Below are 19,089 nucleotides of genomic sequence, written 5' to 3' on the forward strand. Positions count from 1 at the left end.
CCTCTAAATTAGTGCTCAAAACAATAGATGATGGTAGATGTACAGCAGAAAAAAAATGGAGGAGAAAGATATGGGTTTACAGGCATAGTCGAACTAAGAGTTTCTTCTGAAATCATTTCATGTAGAGCCCTACGGGAAACCATGGCCTTTGCACCTTTCACCCAGAGATGATCGTCTGGGATCAAGAAGAAAAGTTGTGTGCATTTCTGGTGTGTCACATTGTTATTATAGACACTGCCATTTGCAAAGTGCTGCATTAAACTTTGCAGCTGAAGACATAGAAACTTTGAGATTAATCTGGTGCAGAAACACTGTGAATTGATCCTTACCCGATAACATTTCTGCTTTTAACAGACTCCTTAATGAAAATTCATAAGAACCTCTTCAGATAAATAAGGATACATTCTGATCTTTATTGTACTGGTATGAATTTGGAGCAACTTCAATGAAACTAGTGGAATTGCTCTGGATTTACTAATAGCGTAAATGAAACCAAAATGAAAACCAGAGACTTTAGAAAGACTTAAGCCACCAATTCAGCTTTCTGAATTGGAAGCTCGCTTATAAAGTTTATAGTACAAAACTTCTCTCTTCCTCCCTCTTTACAATAACATCTTTCTTAACAGTTCTTACTAAATCTGCATGAAATAAGCTGCATGAAATAAATGGTCAGGATGTTTAAATTTCCACCCTGTACCACCTGCAAATTACAGGCCAGATCCATTTGCTTGATTGAGGCAAGTAAGAATCATTACCACATTGGTCAGCTGATTTTTCCCTTCTTAAACACCTGCAAATGCAAGTCACCTGGGACTTTGAACCTATTAAGGTTCTTATAATTGAGACAAGGGTAAAATAGTTAGTAAAATGGTACATGAACAGAAAGATGAGAGGGGGAGAGAGAAAGACACTCTGGTTGGATGACAAGAAATCATATAACCATATTTGCAACTGAGCTTTGGGAGCATGGTCTTTATAATGGGGTTAGCTAATCTAGATAATAATAAGGATAGGAAAGTCAGCAATCATAATCATATTTAATGGATTCCAGATGGAGAAGTATAATTGTTCTCATTATCATTGTGAAAACTCCAAGGAAATACAATCCCAAGATACTTTACCTTGACAAGCAACCAGGAACAATATCAACATCAAGTCATGGGATTTGGAGGTAAAGTTGTCAGTTATTTCCTTTTTGTAGCACTCCCTTCTAATGTAATGGTTTGATTAACCTAAGACATTTTGATGTGAGTATAAAAGCAATGTTAATGAAATGCCTGCTTAATTGATTGTGCATCTCTATACCATATGATGCGGTGACTTTCTAAATATGTTGTGGTTTAATTCCAACCAACACCAAAAGCCTTGTATATCATGAGACTTTTCCTTTGTAATGTGGTTACAATGAAATATGACTGTAAGTATAGGCCTTTTTGGGTGCAGCTGTTCTTTTTGTTTGGCTTGATAATTGGAACCAGTCCCATGGGCCTATTTGATGTTATCTCTTGTTTAAAACTAAACTGTCAAAGCTTATCCCCCCTGTGTACTCAACAGGGAGTAGTTCTGGGGAAACTTTCTTCTTAAGTATTTTTAACCCCTCCTCCCCGCACGCATTCTCTTAACTGAACCAGGGCAGTTATGAAATGATGTCTTCACAGGAACGTTTGTACAGCAAAATATTTCTTTGTGGAAAATTGAGCCTTTTCATCTTATATGGCTTTGTAAGAGGGGCCTAAAACAAAACGATCCCACAGCAGAAGTCAGATGATCAGGGTGTGCTCTCTGAGCTTTATGACAATTTGCTGTATCTACAAAGGGTGTCCTCTGCAGCATCCCCCTGGCATGAGAAGAGATCAGGGTGTGAGACAGAGACACAGATGTCTCCCACAGTATGAACAAAGTTTTGATCCAGCAACAGCAGAGCTGTGTTTCCATGCAAGAGTGACTTTAATGTGCCTGATCCCAAGCTAATGCGTTCAGGCAGCGTTGCACTGTGGAGAGCTACCAGTTGGGGTGACATTATCTCAGTCATTTCTGTAAGGGTAGGCATGCCCTGCGCTTTGTGTTATTTAGATGTATCTTCAGAACATTAAGATTTGCTTCAGGAGGGGTTAGATTCTGAGCTTTGGTTTAGTCCCCTGAATAGCAGATGGTATCAAGGAGCATGCCTCCTGCAGTCAGGTGAGGAGATGTTTTAGTTTTGCTTCATATCTTTCATTTTCTTTTGCAGTTATTGTCTTTGCAGTTACAGAATTGAGACAACTCAGGTGTGTGATCTCAGAATAGACAGAACACAAGGCAACAGCATAAAGCTGTGCCAGAGGAGCCTCAATAAAGTGCGTTAACTTTTCTCTAAAGTGATCAAGCAGTTGGACTAAGTGATCTTTGAAGATCCTTTCAACTGAACTTTTCTTCAGTATAGGAATATACATACAGGATAGAAACTAAAGAGAGAAAAACGTTACTGGCTTTTTGAGGTAGCAATAAACACACACATTAGTACACCCAGGAAGATGCTTTATCCCAGGTGCTCTCAGAACATGAGACCTGCAGAGACCAGACACTAGGTGATGGACTGATGCGCAGAGCACTTATAGGCTTTTTCTGTGTTTCTGTGGGCTCTTACACGTCCTGTGCACGTGTTGCTTTTCTTGAATGTGCAGAATAAGAGAACCTTTCAGTTATTACCCAAAGACATTTTTGTAAAAGAATAGCACGCAGGTGTTTCGTTTCTCCTACAGATACCATGTTAACCCTGCAGGGATGTGGTGGTTTCTACAGTGATTGCAAGTTGTGTGCTAGTACTAGGTTTTGCTTCGTATCATACACAGGTTATTTCTAATATGGACAGAACATCTGATGAAAGATGAGATCTTATTTCTTGGCCTTTGTTGCATTAAATCTTGTCTTTATCTTAGATCTCTTTGTCACTCCTGTTCCTTCTAGTGTTTAAGACCAAATGCATCACCTTCTACAAATGACCATCTGTTTCTATCATACAGATTTGTGTCAGGCCACCTGGAAGAGCCCTTCTGAGTAAAAGAAGTAAAACCTGCTGATAGTTGTAAAAACAGCAAATGAGTTCCTATCTTGTGCAGCACTCAACACAACTAAGGTGCTTCTGGCAAGCGACCTCATCGCAGGGCACTCTAGAGAGTGACTGATGGGAACATTTAAGCACAGGCTGTAGCCTGCAGGTTGATTAAGGGCCCCAGGAGAGTAAAGGTGCTTGTGATGCCCATTCATGGAAGAGCAACGGCCAACCTCTGGTCCCTCTTGCTATCCCAAATGCATCTCCACAGAGCTGTCAAGTGTTAGATGGGGAATGATTCTTATGTCCCTTGAGGGATGCCAGGACTCAGTACTTTGCAGATAAATATAAGTTTCTATTTAAAACCAGTACTACTGGGACTAGATGTAAGAAGGGCTGGAAAAAGTCAGTTCTAAAAATACAGGAAATAGCTATATGGTTACAGAAGTGAATTTCCAGCTGTGGGTAATCATATAACTCACATATTAACAATGAGAATCCACTGTGTAAGGGGGAAACACAACAATTCACATAAGCTTGAAAGACAATGGGCCAATTTCTGATCAGACTGTGGAAAAAGGAGAAGAGAGAACGTATGGAAGGCAGAAAAAGTAGGGCAGCAATGCTTTGTTACTGAACAGCGAAGTGGACAATTCTATAAAGACTGGTAAGAGCAAAGAGAAATGTTCATTTGCATTTAGGGGGCACTGCTTGCAAAGGTGAGGTTAAGAGCACAGAGCTAAAACAGTCAGAAGGCCCTTTTGCCACGCTGTCCCATTTGTTCATAGATTCAGCTCGTGAAGCACAGCATCTCCAGAAATAAATCCAGTATAATCTTTATAACACCTAGCATCCAAGGCTCTCCCAGTAATTCTGAACTACTTCTAATAGCAGCCTGTCTCACAGCTGACAGAGAACCGATTATCCAACACGTTTTGTAGACAGGAAAACTGAGGCATTCACCTTGTCAGTTACTGAAAGAGTAGAAACAGAACTCATCCGTCTTTGCTCCATTTTCATAAATTTTAATTAGTCATCCAAACTTCCATTTCCTGTCAGGCCTTTTAGCTGCAAAGACCCTATCTCACAGAGTTTTTCTGGCAGGTTTCTGGAAAAGTTCATTTTGTCATTTTTTTCTTGTCCTCAGTCCTGCTGTAGTCTTCCCTTTCTCTTCCTATGGGTCTCTCCAGTGCCTACTCCTTTAAAATCCCTTCCCAGTAATTGTCACTGTTATTCTAAGCAATTGTAGATGGTTTTGATCTATGGAGCTATGTAAAAACTGTGTTCTCAACCTGTCTCTCTATCTGATTTTATTCTTCAGTGTTAGAGCTTAATTCTCATGGGCTTGATCAGAACAGTTGCTTTTGTATAGTGGGACTAATTTTAACCAATCATCCAATTGTCAAGGGGTTACTCCTCTCATTTCAAGGCAGCTTCTTTATAGTATTCTCTTTGGTTCCTCCCCACACTTTATAGCAGAGGTTGTGCAATAACACTACAGAAGTATAGTTATTGCTGGAAGGCTTTTTAGGCTATAACGTGGATTCCTCCCTAGAAGAGGGGGGTATATTTGTCTTAATAGAATCATTGTGGCTCATGTCAGTGGTGCAGGCTGCTCTTAGGACTTTCTGCTGCAACTACAGGTTTGCATCTGGCTTATGATTCTCTACTCTTCTATGGGAAGCAGAATTTTTCCTTCTACTAACCTGTAAGCTCGAGTAAATCAGATGGTGTTAGCCACTGACAAAGGAGGTGATCCAAATCCATAGGAAGTCAATGGGAGCACCTTACATGTTTATGGGAAAAATAATCCCCCCAAGGTCAACCAGTTACGTCTGCAATTAGTAACTTCTTCTCCTCCCACTCCACTTTCCGTAATCCTGTTATTACAGAGCATTGTAAAAGCTGTTGCATAGTGTCGCCTAGTCCACAGGAACAATGTACAAAAGTCTACATGGGAAAAATCCTCCCCTCTCCTCTCCTTTCTTTATGCCATAGAATCTCTAGAGATGTACATCTGATTATATCTCATGTTCTGCAAGGACTGCCTGCAGATAGTTGTCATATCTACAGAATTACTTAATTCTCATCATAGTTAAAATAGTTGGTATTGTGCAAATATAAAACAAAACTATTTCTTAGTTTAATTTTTTTGTAACTTTTTTTGTAAAAACATGTAGGCTGTTCCAGTTTCCTACTTTTATGCACTATAACAAGACACTGAAACGTAATTGCAGAATTCAAGTAAAGCAATTCCGATGTGTTTTATCATCGAAGAAAGAAAAATAATTTCCATGACAAAATGGCAAGTTAATTTTTACTTCCACTGTTTCTCTAATATCTGTGCTTCACAGATAGTATGCTAGGATACATACCGTCACATTCTATCTTTAGACAAAGGGAAAAATCCAAAACAGAGATGAACAGAGCAATTACTCTATATATTTTTGCTAATTTGTGTTTCTTGCTTGGTTTTGTTTTCTAAGAAAGAGCTGTGTTGCTGTTTATGAATCACTGTTGGATGAGACTCTAAGAACTGAAGAGGAGTAATCAGTAATAAACCTCAAACCTTTGGAGGCTATTGGCTGCCCATCAGCACTGCAAATTTTGGGTACTCTACTTTGTGTACCCAAACAGAAAGGTAAGAGCTGAACAGTAGCCTTTGCCTTTTCTAAATCTCATCTTCCCACTTAGACATCCTCATACATTGAGCAAACAGCTCCGCTTCCTGAGCTACTTACTCCAGTTTCTCAACAAGAAGGGGTCAAGCTTGACCCCATCAGATAAAAGCAATGTTTTCAGTTCTTTAATTTTGCTCATTGCTTTTGGAGCTGCAGGCTTGAATCGGTCCTTCTTTTCAGGGTTTTCAGTACCTGTAACTGCAGTTCAGGGAAAGTTGGGCTTGGTGGATTTCAGGCTTTTGGGGCAGAAGGCAGTATGCCCAAGGCTGCGAGGCCTGGCAAGGAACCCCACAGCTGGCAGCCCTAGATGGAAGTGGGAGTGTGTTTATGCCTTCAAAAGCCAGCAAAGGGAGCCTTAGTGGACCCTGTTGCCTTGATGTGGAGTCTAGCTTGAAAAAGCAAGATTGTTTATTAGTTTAAAGGGGTAGCAGCTAAGGGCCTGGGCAGAGAAGACAGGCCACGCATGCACAAACAAAAGTCGGAATTGAGAAGCAGGCTATGGCAGGGCACCAAACTGAGCTCACTTGCCAGGTTCATTTGGCTTTGCCTGCTCATTTTCCACTTTTTACAAATATTTCTTTCTCCCATCTTGCTGTGTGAAAGAGCTGGACACAGAGAATGGCAGCAGCCCAGCAGGAGGAGGGGCACGGTGAGTGGCCATGGGCACTGTGTGGGCACACCATGTCCCCTCTCCCTGTGCTCTTGCATATGACCATGTTTTCAAATGTGCTGCCAGGTCATATCACCTTGAGTGCTACTTGTAGAAAGAGATAATTAAAACAAAACAGCTAGTGAGATGGAAGTGATGGGTTTTAATCCAGTGGTGTGCCTCTGTAACATAAAGTTGGGAGTTTTGCTCAGTTTTGTTTGGACCTCAGGGAAAGGTCCAAATAACCTGTGGGACCAAAGTGACCACAGTGAAGATGAAAATAGTTTCTGCATCCAGCAGTGGGACTCAGGCTGTGCGGCCTGAGCAAAACGGGGCGACCATAGCATCTGAGGTTGTCCTCTGGAGGCCCCTGTCTTCTATCCATGCAGGCACAGGCTTTCAAAGGATAAGAGGAAAGCTGGAGAAAAGTGCTGGTGTAAACGAGTCCTTAAGGCTACTCAGAGACATGTTAATGCCTGTTATGTACCTGGTGTGTTAGCAGGACTTTTTGTTGGATCTGTTGAGGTGCACCGATAAAATCCGTGCTTAGGGACTTCTAAAGAATGTTGCTTTTTGACCCAACAAACCACAGTGAGACTTTTGGCTGTATTTACAGAGGCAAACGATTATTCAGGGACTCCTAAATGTGTATACTGTGCAGCTACCAGGAATGCACAGGAGGGCTCTGCATGTACCTCAAGGCAAAATGTGTAGGATCCCAGACGTGTGCCAATGCTGGCATGGAAAACATTGCAGGTGGATGTGTTGGTGTGTTACCAATGCCTGCCTGGTCCAGCATGTGGGCTGGACACTCTTAGAATTACAAAATGGCTTAGGTTGGAAGGGACCTAAAAGATCAACCCTTTGCCATGGCCTGGTTGCCCCCCAGCAGATCAGGCTGCCCAAGGCCCCGTTCAGCCTGGCCTTCAGCACCTCCAGGAGTGGGGCATCTGTGACTGTCTTTGAATGCCGTCATGCAGAACATACTGAGGGATGCTCTGAGGTGCATCTTGTTGGCACTGGCACAGCCCACACCTCCCACCTGAAAAAGAATTTGAGTGTTCTGAGGAAGGACAGTGCCAGGGCAACCTGGTCTTGCCTGTGAGAGCAGCCACACATGGGCAGCATTCCCTCCACGACTGCTGGGCTAGGCTTTGAATGAACGGAAGGCTTTGAATGAACTGAAGGCTAAGAAGGGTATTAGTCTGAAGGGTTTTTATTTTGTTTTTGTTTGTTTTTAATTTGTTTTCAATTATTACTCATAGTAAGCACTCAGAAGCCTGTTCAAGAGCCATACTCGAGCTGCAGCTTGGCTTTCCTGTCTTTTCTGGTTCTGTTGTACAGAGCAGATTAGAGGTTAAAGCGGGTCGAATATAACATTTGCCTGTGCTGCTTTTGTTGTTCTTGTTGATTTTCTGTTGTGTGTCTTTTTCACTATTTCTTACTGTATCTGACCAAGTGCAGAGAATATTTGTAAAGCTGAAATGAAACGGAAATCCTCCAGGAGGCAAAAAGGCTTGCAAAAGCTGCTAAAACCAAATGAATCCCTCTCAAAGGAGCTGAAAGCATGTAAGATAATGCAGGAAACATTAACATAATATTATCTTAACCTTGTAGATAAGATTATCTGATGCGTGAAAATGGTCATCTTTTGTATTGATTCTACCGTGCCATGCAGCAGTTCTTAGGAAAATGAATGGGTCATTAAATGTTCATTACTTGATAGGCTCTAAAGCAGAAAAGATGTATTAGCAAATGAATTAACTGCTTTGCTACAGTTTGAATATATCATTAATGTGTATGTTTTTCTCACACAAGAAGTGAATTGCATGCATCTGCAGGGCAGCAGTGTCCATAGGCTGCTGCAGAGCAATATTTACTTAATACTTGAGGGACTTAATACTTGAGGGACACTTCTAGAAAATTCAAGTAAGCACTGATCATTTACCTGATAAGTGAGGATGGAGAATTTGGTGCATTATTTATCCATTAATGATAGAAAGAGTTAATTAATGAGAGAGTCCATTAATGATAGGAGAGTTATACCTACTGTTACAAGGAAGCCTTAATACTCTTGTGGTGATGTGCTCACTGTAGTAGTGCTGCCTCAGCCACGCCTCTGCCTGTGGGGAGCACTGGGGATACCCAACTGAAACCTGGGGAGATGCCCGTGCTAGCACAGAAACAGCATCTGAAATGCTTCATTTCCCCAGGCATACAGCCGTGAGAGGGCTCGTGTGAGGTGCAGCCCCTTGGAGTAGCAGCACTCATGAGCAATGGTCCCACTGTCCCTGAGGGGCAGTGACAGCCGGACGCGTTTCCAGCTTTGGCCACTGCAGGTGCAGGCAGCAGAACTGTGGCTGTTTCAGTGCAGCCTCTGAACACTGTCCCTTTCCTGCAGCCCACATCTGACCATCATGAGAGCTGCCAGGCAGAGCCTGCTTCCAGCAACCGAGGGTCTTAAAACACAGCATCACCTAAACCTTGCTCTGGGCTGCCCAGTAGAGAGAATTGTAGTTACACGTTGCCTGAAACAACGACCTGGTGCCACAGCTAAAATGCCACAGGCTTTGCTTGCCTCATCCACAGGATTGCTCCCTCCAGTGCTGGTGGCAGAGAATGTTTTTTTAATCTTTCTTTTAAAAGCCAATAAGGCTTATAATTGCATTTGAAGCTGCTTTTCAAAGCCATTTGTGTCCACGCCCGCTATGACTTTAAGCGATGTTATAAACATATTAACCAATTACGTGACATACTACCCAGAGGGACAGTCAAGAGCATGGTTTCGGCTCGCACGATTGTTAGCAAAATCCCAGGCTGCAAAGCTGGATAGCAAAACTGTGCCAGGAAACCTCTGCTGATGGTTCTGAGCACAGCACAGCTGTGAATGCAGCTCAAGCTGTAGCTTGGACGGGGCCTCAGAGACTAATAGCTCTGGTTAGAGCCAGACATTGTGCAGTCAAGAGCTGAGCAAAACTCTGCTTTGTAGCTCACTCCTAACCTGCAACACCACCTGCTGTTTCAATGCACGGTCTCTCAACAGCAGCTTCTTCTCTCTCTGTTCAGTGCTATGAATATGCTGAGAGAGGCAGAGTGACTTTGTCCGCTACCCCCAAGTAGAATTTCCTTGGCAAACATGAATAAGAGTGTTAAGTGAAAAACTGATAGGTCTGGAATACAAACACAGAAAAAAAAAAATGTATAAAACGACTACTTCTTTCTTTTCTCCATTCCCTTCTTTTTCTCTGTCCTCCTTCAGTTTTGTTAAGTGCTAAGCAGAACCCCAGGGCTCCTGCTGGCTGCCTACAGGGAGACTTTAATAATATTACTCCTCATCTCCAGAGTAAATTGAGGTGGCAGCCCCCCTTTTTAAGCCCTTTTCTGAAGGAAGCTCTTGTATCCCCCTGTATCTCCAACTTCTGACTTTTCCCTCGCTCTTTTCCTGCTGCACATTCCCAGGGCTCTTTTAGGAGAAGCTGTACTTCTGCAGTCCCTCAGCTTGTCTAGAGCAGGTAGATGGTGAGCAGAGAGAGCTCCATTCCTTACTCTGCAATGCATGGCTAAACAAGCAGGAATGGCAGTCGGGACAGACCAAGGTGGTGTTTTCATCTCACCCTACTCCAGCAGTCAGTGACCATCTCTTTGTGGGCCAGCCGGGAACTCCATCCCAGATGAGCATCCCCATGCCTTCACCGTTCTGCTCCTGGGGTGATACCATTTATGGACTTTTCTCAGGACAGGGTCTACCATCCCAGCCAAGTGCTAAATAAATAACAGAATGATGATTTCATTCTTCTGTTTAATTTAGGTTTCATAGTCTGCAAGAATATCACCCTGAGCCTTCTCTCTTCATTTCCCAAGCTGTTTTTATTGCTGTCCCATCACTTTTGCTCCATGAAGTTGGGTGATGATCCTGCAGGAATAACAGAGCTCTGCACCCATGCAAAGTCCATTTTCTTGGCAGTCTTGAGAGCTGAGCTGTTTGTCCACAGTTCAGCGTTAGATTTACAAGGGGGACAAGAGGAGCTGTGTTTTACAAAACAATGTTTTCACCACCAATCTCCAAAGTCTGAGGAGTTTCCAACTTTGGGCTTTATTTGTATTTTAAATTTAGCATTTGCAGATGTTTTATAGGCATCCAACTATTTCAACAAAATGATCACTTGACAATATTATATTGCTGAGCCTTGAACTCCGTCCAGCTTGCTTTGTTTACAGAAGACCACCTGCAGCCATGGTATATTTTGTGACCTTCTATGGAGAAACAAAACTGTGAGTAGAGGAGCATTACTCAGGTCTTTTTCAGTTCATGAATGAAGCCCACTACAACATGTACAGCAGGGTATTAGGAGGAGATGAATTAATCATGACACGCTACAGAGAACGAAGTGCTTGCCATTCATTTAACAGTCAATCAAGTATCTGAGAAACTATAGGCCCCTTTGTGGTACGGGAGCACACGACTCCATCCCAGTCCTACCAGCAGTGACTCAGTGGTGGGAGGCATAATGTCATGGGTTATTCCTGTTCATTTGGCCTACTGCAAATTTCCATGAAACACCAATGGAGGAAAAAAGAGCCCACTCCTGGGATGAGCAAGGGTGAGCTGTGCCTTGCCAAATGCTACGTGTAATGTCAATGCACAAGTACATCTGCCCACCTTATGTTCCTCCAACTTTGTGCAGAAATTGAATGCTGCCAAAGAAGCAGGGCTCTGCAGAAAAATTGGAGAAAAAAAGAAAATAAGGAATTAAGAAGAAACATTTATCAGAATTTCAAGGAAAACGTCCTTTCTTCCTGCAAAGGTACCAAACTGCTGTGTAACAGAAGCACAAGGTGAAACATTAAGAGCCAGTATTTATTAGCCAACAATGTGTGACCTTGTTTCTGAGCAGCTGAACTATGGGTAGAGTCGAAGTGGCTCTTTTGCTGTCAGAACCTCTGTAGGAGGTGACTACAGTCAGAAGCAGCCAAAAATATTAGAACTGGTAAAACATCAGGCTGCATATCTTGCTGCCATCTGGCCTATGCAAACAGTTTACTTCTGTTAAAACTCACGAAGAGAAAGGGAATAAGCTTTTGATTACAATTTGTTCACAGTGAGAATTTATCCAGCAGCTGTAGTTTCAAATTTTTATGGTTCAGGTAAAATAGATTATACCCAACCTAACCTAAATTATTGGGGTTGGACTCTGATCTCTTGAGGTCCCCTGCAGTTCTGTGACTCTCTAATTATGTTTTTCAGTTCATAATTATTGGGGGGGGGGGGGGAAGCCCAGACTGGTTAGCACACTTTAACGTGAGGCAGTGCTAAAATCATTTATCACAATTTCCACTCTGCTTTAGAAGGATGCTTGATAGGCCTGTAAACGGAAACCACAGCAGTTTGTTTGTTTTTCGTGAGAATACAGGATGTCATCCTTACTGTATGTCTGGTCTTCACTCTTTAGCACATATTGGCCCCGATTCTGCAACTCTTGTGGATATGAACAGCTACGCAAAAGGCATCCATATCGGTGGGACCACAGCAGAATGTCCCACAGGATTGTTCACAAAGAGCCATTTGCTGTGGAACATGGTGAGAACAGCTCTAGCTCTGGCTGAGGACTAGCTGCTAGCAATATGCAGCCACAAGGTCTGGGTCTGGCTGGAGAACGTGTCCCTTGGTGTTTCGTCCAGCCATTCACACAGCAGTGTGAAGCATGAGAGTCCTCTGTTCTCTTCAGCCACGTTTTGTGTTCCAGGGAATTTAGATAAAGGCTTAGGAGGGAGCTGAAATGTGTCTCCAGGCCTTGAGGGCGTTTTAATTCTCAATCTCAGCTGCAGGAATGCGTTGGGTACCACATAGAGTTCAGACTGAGTGAATTGGGTGAGTCCACTGGGGTGGCTGGACATCACTTTGCACTGCAGCACACGCCAGTGTTTTCCTCAGGAAAATCACTGCTCCCCAGCCCACTGGGCTCTCACCTGAAATGATCATTCCTGTAACTCACGATGTCAAATTACTCTTTCCTTGCTCCTTTTTACAATTATCTTTCTTCCGCCCCTTTCCTTTCCTTTGTCATCTTGGCCTGGAAATGAGCCTTGATTGTTTCAGTTACACAATCTAAACAGAGATGAGCTGCAGCCAAATCTCGAGTCTTGGGCTAATTAATGACACAGTAGCACAGTTTCCATGAAGAAAAGTCTGTTGCATTTCCCAGGTTCGCGTTAGCCCTCATATAATTTGAGAGGCGACAAAGCACTACCCCAAACCTGCTTCTCCATCTTTGGTGTTTCCCATTTAATATGTTTCGCCTTCCTCTCTAAACTCTTTTCTCTGTCTTTCAGCAAGTGTGAAACAATTTCCTCTTTTCACAGGGGCCTAGTGGCAAGCAGATTAATGAACCCTTAACACAACATGGAATGCCGCTGCCAAAAAATGTATGAAATGCATTCAGCAGTCCCTGCAGTGCACTGTGTGAAGGACAATTACCAAAAACAAAAGCTGCAGAGCAGTTCTCTTATGTTTCCAGAAGTCTGAAGGGTTGGGATCAGGCCTAGGGAACTACAGAAATGACCCTGGCTTTTATTTTAATTTTAATTAGTCAGCACCAGGTATCTTTTATGACTTCAAATGTATCAGAAGTCAGCCCCAGTGATAGGACCCTGCATCCTGCTTCGTTCCTGGTGCGAGTGCTCCCATGTCTGATTTTACATCAGGGACAAATCTGACTTGCACTGTCCCCTGATGTTAATGTGCTTCTGCTCAAGATCTCTGTATTGTTCTGAACTGGGATGGAACGTTTTATATTTCAGAAGAGTTTTAAGTGGGGAGATCCTTTGGTTTCTCACTGGCCTTTACAGCTCCACGCTAACCCTACCCAGTGATTCTGTATGCAGTATTTGGAAAATAGCTTTCTTTCTGTCTTCCCTTCCTCTTTTTTTTTTTTTCTTCTCTTTTTTTTTTTCCCCTTCTTTAATGAGCCTTTGTTGGTCCAGCTTGCTCTCTTGGTCTCTTAACACACTTGTGTGTGGAACACTAACTCCTTGAAATGCGAAACAGATGGATGAAGTGTGGGACTCGGAGATATTTGTTTTGGAACAGTGCTGCACATCAGTGTCTGTGGAAGAATTTCCAGCAGCTGGGTCAGCCCGCTGAGAGTTCCCCAGTTTCAGCACAAAAGAGAATCCCCCAAAGAAGTTTTGGCGGTCCCTAGATCTCCCCCGGGGAGTTTTTGCAGCTCATGAAATGCAGACTTTGCACTCGCAGGTCGACATCTGGTACTTCCAAGTTCAAGTGCTAAAGGTGAAGTTATTTTATTGTGGGGAGCTTGAGGCGTTTTGTTTGCTTGTTTGCAAAATGCTCAAGAAATAATGTGATTTAAAAAGCTTTATTGAAAACTTCTTGCATTTCTACAGAGGCTTCCACCTTCACAAATAAAATTATGCTTTGTAGCTGCTAATGACTGCAGCCTCCCAGTACTCCTGTGAAAAAGGTATAAGGCAGGGAAATGCTTCTGTGAAAAAGAGTCACACTGAGTAGGTGGGGACGCAGGAGGTGAAATCCAGGTCCCAGCTGAAGTCAAAGGGAAAATTCCCTTGATTTCAGTAGGGCCAGGATTCCACTGGCAGTGATTATAGGAGGCTGTGGCCACAAATCCTTGCTTAGAGTCTGGCCATTACACGGACAAGCAGTCCATTGTAGCTGTGCACTCGCATAAACAAGACTTAGTGGGAATAGGCTCCCAAACCTACGTTTTATTTTCAAAAGTGGTCACTGATTTGGGATGCCTGGCTTGAAGCACCTGAAAAGGCTTTTTCACTGTCAGGGAATTTTTGTGCCTGAAATCCATCTGAGTTGGAACCTAAATCAGCACCTCCAACAAGTCAATCTCAGTTTAGCAATCACCCTCCTAAGAATTTGCCTTTTTTATGTCATTGTGAAAGGCCAAGAATAACAGACTCAGGATTTGGGATTCCTAGTCCTCAGGGCTGTGTCCAAATTCTTTACATTTATCTTTTATCTTTCAGATATTGGGAGTACCTCTGAGGATGGGCATTCCCATTTACCATGAGCTACCATGGGAGCATTCCCCCACTGAGGTGGGTCTCTAGGCTGGCATATGCCTAAAGAAACAAGTCACCATGAAGCAACACAAGCAGAGGCAATATGTGGTTTTTTTACTCTGCAAACAAAAGCATACCATGCAGCCAGCATCCTCAGGCACTGCTGTCCCCACAGAGCTCCTGGATGGACAAGAGGAGGTAACAAGGACCAAGAGGGACAGAGTTGGGCACAGGTGGGGATTGTTGGGACACATGAGGAGGAGAAGAGTTCATAGTACTGCAGAGAGAGCAGAAGGATATCGGTGGGTGTGAGATTCTCTTTCTTTCTACACTGGAGTCCCCACAGCCCCTTTACCACAACAAATCCCACTGCTGCCAAGTTTAGACATTGAGTCCCTGGAGCATGTCCAAAGAAGGGCAATGAAGCTGCTGTCTAGAGCACCAGTCTTCTGGGAGGGGGGCTGGGATTGTTTAGTCTGGAGAAGAGGAGGCTCAAAGGAGGCCTTACGACTCTCTACAACCCCCTGAAAGGAGATAGTAGTGAGGTGGGAATTGGTCTCCCTTCCCAGGTAAAAGAGACAGAATGACACATAATGGCTTTAAAGCTGCACCAGGGGAGTTTCAGGTTTGATATTAGGAAAAATTTCTTCACAGAAAGAGTGGTATGACATTGAAACAGGCTGCCCAGGGAATCAGTGGAGTCAACATCCCTGAAGGTTTTCAAGAAAATGCTGGATGTGTGGTACTGAGGGACACAGTTAGTGGGCATGGTGGGGATGAGTTGACAGTTGGACTAGATGACCTTCGTGATCTTTTCCACTGATTCTATAGAATCTGAGCTTAGCTTGACCTTAGTGGCTTCTAGTGGCTCCTGATCTGCAAAGGAAACCCAGTGCCTGGTATCCATATCACAGAGAATATAAACAAAAAGCGTGGAGACACCAGTGCCCCCAGTACAGAACTCAACAGTGCACCTACAGAACATGGAGACCTCTTGGGCAGGCACATATGGGCCCTGGGCTGGCTGAATGCCTGGTAGGACGTGTAACCAGCACTACCACACCTTAGGGCTTGGCAAAGGAGACAGTCTATGTGGTACACCAGGCTTAATCACTCACCATAGCCCTAGGTCTGACTGCTCAGGTCCCTGCTACGTTCTCAGCAGAGCAGCAGCTTTGCCATCAGATCCTTCAGGCCCAGGGATGCAAGCAGGGAGCCCAGTGCCAGACTTGCTGCCCTCCTCATTCTCCTGCCCAGTAGCCACCTATTTCTAAAGCAGGTTGTGATATATTGTGCAAATTTACAGCACATCAGCTAGGCTGCAGTAACTCGTGCTCACACTTGGCCCCATGAGGTAGCTGTGGTAAGCCCTTGCATTAAATATGAAGTAGCTTAACTGTCAAAGAGCGGGAGCTGAGCTGCCATGCATTTATTGTGGCTCGTGAGCTCAGACGGTTCCTGCGGAGCAGCTGACGCGCTGCAAATTTGCACCTTAGCATTTCTCGTGGTGAGCTGCTCGTGTGGCTGAAGCCATGGAGAAGGCATGTGGGCTAAAGTGGAGGTATTGAAATTCAGTAGGGCAGCAGCTTGGGGGGCATCTCACATTCACACACACAGGCACACGTATGTATGCACCATTTTCTTTTCTGTGGGTTTCTCTCTTTCCAGGAGATTAAGGTCAGCTGAACCAAAGCTGACAGTGATACTCTGTCAAAAGTGGCCATTTTTGCATGCTTGAGAGTTGAAGATGGACAAAAGTCAGTTATTGGCTCTGGTTTCTAGATCTCAGTGAATAGCTGTACTTATTTTCCTAGCACCTTTATTGTAAGATATCAGAAGGCCTCACAAAGTATTTCAGGCACATTTTACACATAAATGCAAGGGATTTAACACTGTTGTCTGTAACTCAGACTGCAGCCTGGCATAGCATTACTGTAATTTTGTCACGACCACACAGAGAGTGAGAACTGATGGTAGAAGGAAATCTCGTTCCCCCACCCCAGTCTGTCCTACCCCAGCCTTGGGTAGGACCTTATCAAAATTACAAGCCTGTTTTACCTGATTTGACTTAGCAAGGCAAATATCACACAGGTTGTGTGATACAGATTATTTGTGATGAATCAGCCAAAGACTGATCAGAAAGTATTGTTGGCAAAGGAATGAACAAGGAGCTGATGTAAGCAGCATGCTCATGATCACGAACATGGTGGGTAGGGGTTCTCCCCACACCAAGGTACATAAACTAATCTTTCCTCAGGGACTGTTAATTTTACATTATAGACCAAGTTGATCTCTCTTTTTGTATGTTTTCCAGTTCCCTGGAGTGGAGGAAGGTAGGAATGGAAAGTTTTCCTGAATGTGTGTTCATCCCTCTATAACCATCCATACCTGGAGCCAGGGCACTGAAGGGAGCTGTGCTGAATCACCCAGCTGGAACCTCCTTTTCTTTCGGCATTTCAAAACCTAAGTGGACTTCCTAAAGGAGGCATGTCTGGTCTCACACCGTGCTCCAGCAGCAGTGGCCAGAGAGCTCTGTTCTACAAGGCAAAGCATGTGTGCTCGCCACATTGTCTTTCACGGTCTTCTTGTGGAATCAGGTCAGTTATATTTTCATGGCCTAATTCAGCCTTGCGGAGGTGAGCTGCCTGTAATAATAGATGCTGTTCATCTTTTTGCCAGCTTCAGACTGAGCTGTTATTTATGATGTTAGACTCTTAACGTAAACTTATTTGTAAGTAACTCCAAAGAAAGTGAAGCTTTTATGGGAGATGGGAAAAATGCTTGGATCAGAATCAGTTTGGTTTTGCTGCTTCTCTCTTTCTTTTCTAATATGGGAAGATAAGAAAACGTATTGATTTATTACTTACTCATTAAGACTGAGTTGCTGGAGAGACAGGAGAATGACAGTCTTTTTGTGAAGCCTCTCTGAGGATGATGAATGTCAAGCACTTCACTGAGCCCAGATCTATCGTTTTGGTTTCTCTTGGACATTGTTGGTCTTCTATGAATTTACAGCAATAGTGGATTTGGTGTTTTCACAATGTGTTCCTCTCTGATCACTGTGAACGTTGAGCCTGAGTTAGGGAAGTAGCCATGGATAGGACTGTCAACTTCTCCCCTTCATGTAAAATTATTCTGTGGGGAGAGGGAATGCTTAAGCTGAGTGGTGGGTTGCATGAGCTGTCAGCGCAATGGTCACAGCCACATAACTTATCAGATATTGTCTTGATCATAACGCTTTTATTCAAACATCCTCATGCACATAAAATGAGTGTCTGAGCACCATGGAGTTGATATTACTCATTCTATTTGTATGAATTTCCCTGCTGTTAATGCAGGGATAATTTTGTTTTTCACTGATTTGAAGATGTCCTTCTACCCAGGACCGCAACAGCTGCAAGTCCTCTCAAGATTTCACTATGCAGAATTCTAGCACCAGGCCAAAGCTAAACTCTCTGAGGTGGAACTTTTATGAAAGAAAAGTTTCCTATTCAACAAGTGCGGTTTCATCAGAATGAAATATTTTACAGGAATGTGTCAACTCTGATGATATTTTCAGAGATAGGAAGTTGAAACGAATAATTGTGACACTATAATTTTATTTTAGTAAGGCTGAAACATTTTGTTACAGTAAGACACTATCCTTCTTACCTTCAAAGATAAAAAGGTTTGCTATGTCGCTGGCATTTCAGTTCATTTTATTTAGACTCCTAGGTCATATTAACATTTCTTAATCCTATGCTATTTAATAGCTCTATGTTTGGTATTCTTCAGATACAAGATTTTAATGGTGCTCATTATTATTTTTTTATATACATTTTATTTTCAGTGAGAAATGTATACTTTTGGTTCCAGAAGAGAACATGATCACAACATCGGGATTTCCCATAGGACGGAAATTCTGATCCATCCATATAATCCCATGAGGGACTCTTGTTCATGACTAGGAAATGTGGACTTGTTCCAAGTGCAGTACAGGCTCCAAAAGTCCCAAACCACCAGAAGCTCCCAGAGCCCCAAGAGCCCACAATCAAAGTAAAAATCAGAGGGCAACAGATGGATGGAGACAGATGGAGAACCACAAAGAAACCAGGAGACACAACAGGTCAGCCTAATAACAACCATCTCAGTGGTTTCCTCTTCAGCTTGCACTCAGATCTTGCAGACCTGTCTTCCTTATGCTGTCTTTAACACTTTCATGTCTTGACACAACCAGAGAAACTCATATTTGACCATCTTAAAAGGACCTTATGTCTTGGTTGTACAACAGTCCTAGATAGGAATTTAATTCACATTTGCCTTCATCCTGTGAGCTCAGAGGCTGGTAAGTAAGAGATACCAATCGTATGTAAATGCCCTCCTCATATGGCTTTTCTATGGGATATGAGAGGTTAAGTCAGAAAAAAAGTATTGCATACTTACAGCGATTAGTAGTAGTTTTCTGAAAAAAAAAAACAAAACAAAAAAAAACCCACAATATCTGTTATTTTTAAATGAAAAGTTTGAACTAAAGATATGTGTTTCATATAGATGTGGCATGCATGGCTGGCTAGTATATAACCCATGACCAAGCATTAGCAGTTCTCAGAGTAGATAGAGGCTGTAGATCTGGTAGAAACCATTAAACACTTTCATACTCCTATGATAAATGACCACGGGGAGCTAGAAATTGTGTTGCC

At 43.1% G+C, this 19,089-nt stretch overlaps 2 long non-coding RNA genes across 2 annotated transcripts; both read left to right on the forward strand.

The window, feature by feature from the left end:
• Positions 1–247: 247 nt before the first annotated feature.
• LOC101750184 lies at positions 248–14,547 on the forward strand. Its single transcript, XR_005861003.2, has 3 exons — positions 248–1,171; positions 5,518–5,672; positions 14,375–14,547. It is a non-coding gene; the product is annotated as an uncharacterized LOC101750184 (long non-coding RNA).
• A 2,018-nt stretch (positions 14,548–16,565) lies between these two features.
• On the forward strand, positions 16,566–18,770 carry LOC124418094. Its single transcript, XR_006939786.1, has 3 exons — positions 16,566–16,616; positions 16,725–17,007; positions 18,240–18,770. It is a non-coding gene; the product is annotated as an uncharacterized LOC124418094 (long non-coding RNA).
• The last annotated feature ends 319 nt before the right edge of the window (positions 18,771–19,089 follow it).

Source organism: Gallus gallus, chromosome 6 (assembly GCF_016699485.2).
Source record: "Gallus gallus isolate bGalGal1 chromosome 6, bGalGal1.mat.broiler.GRCg7b, whole genome shotgun sequence".
Lineage (NCBI taxonomy): Eukaryota > Metazoa > Chordata > Aves > Galliformes > Phasianidae > Gallus > Gallus gallus.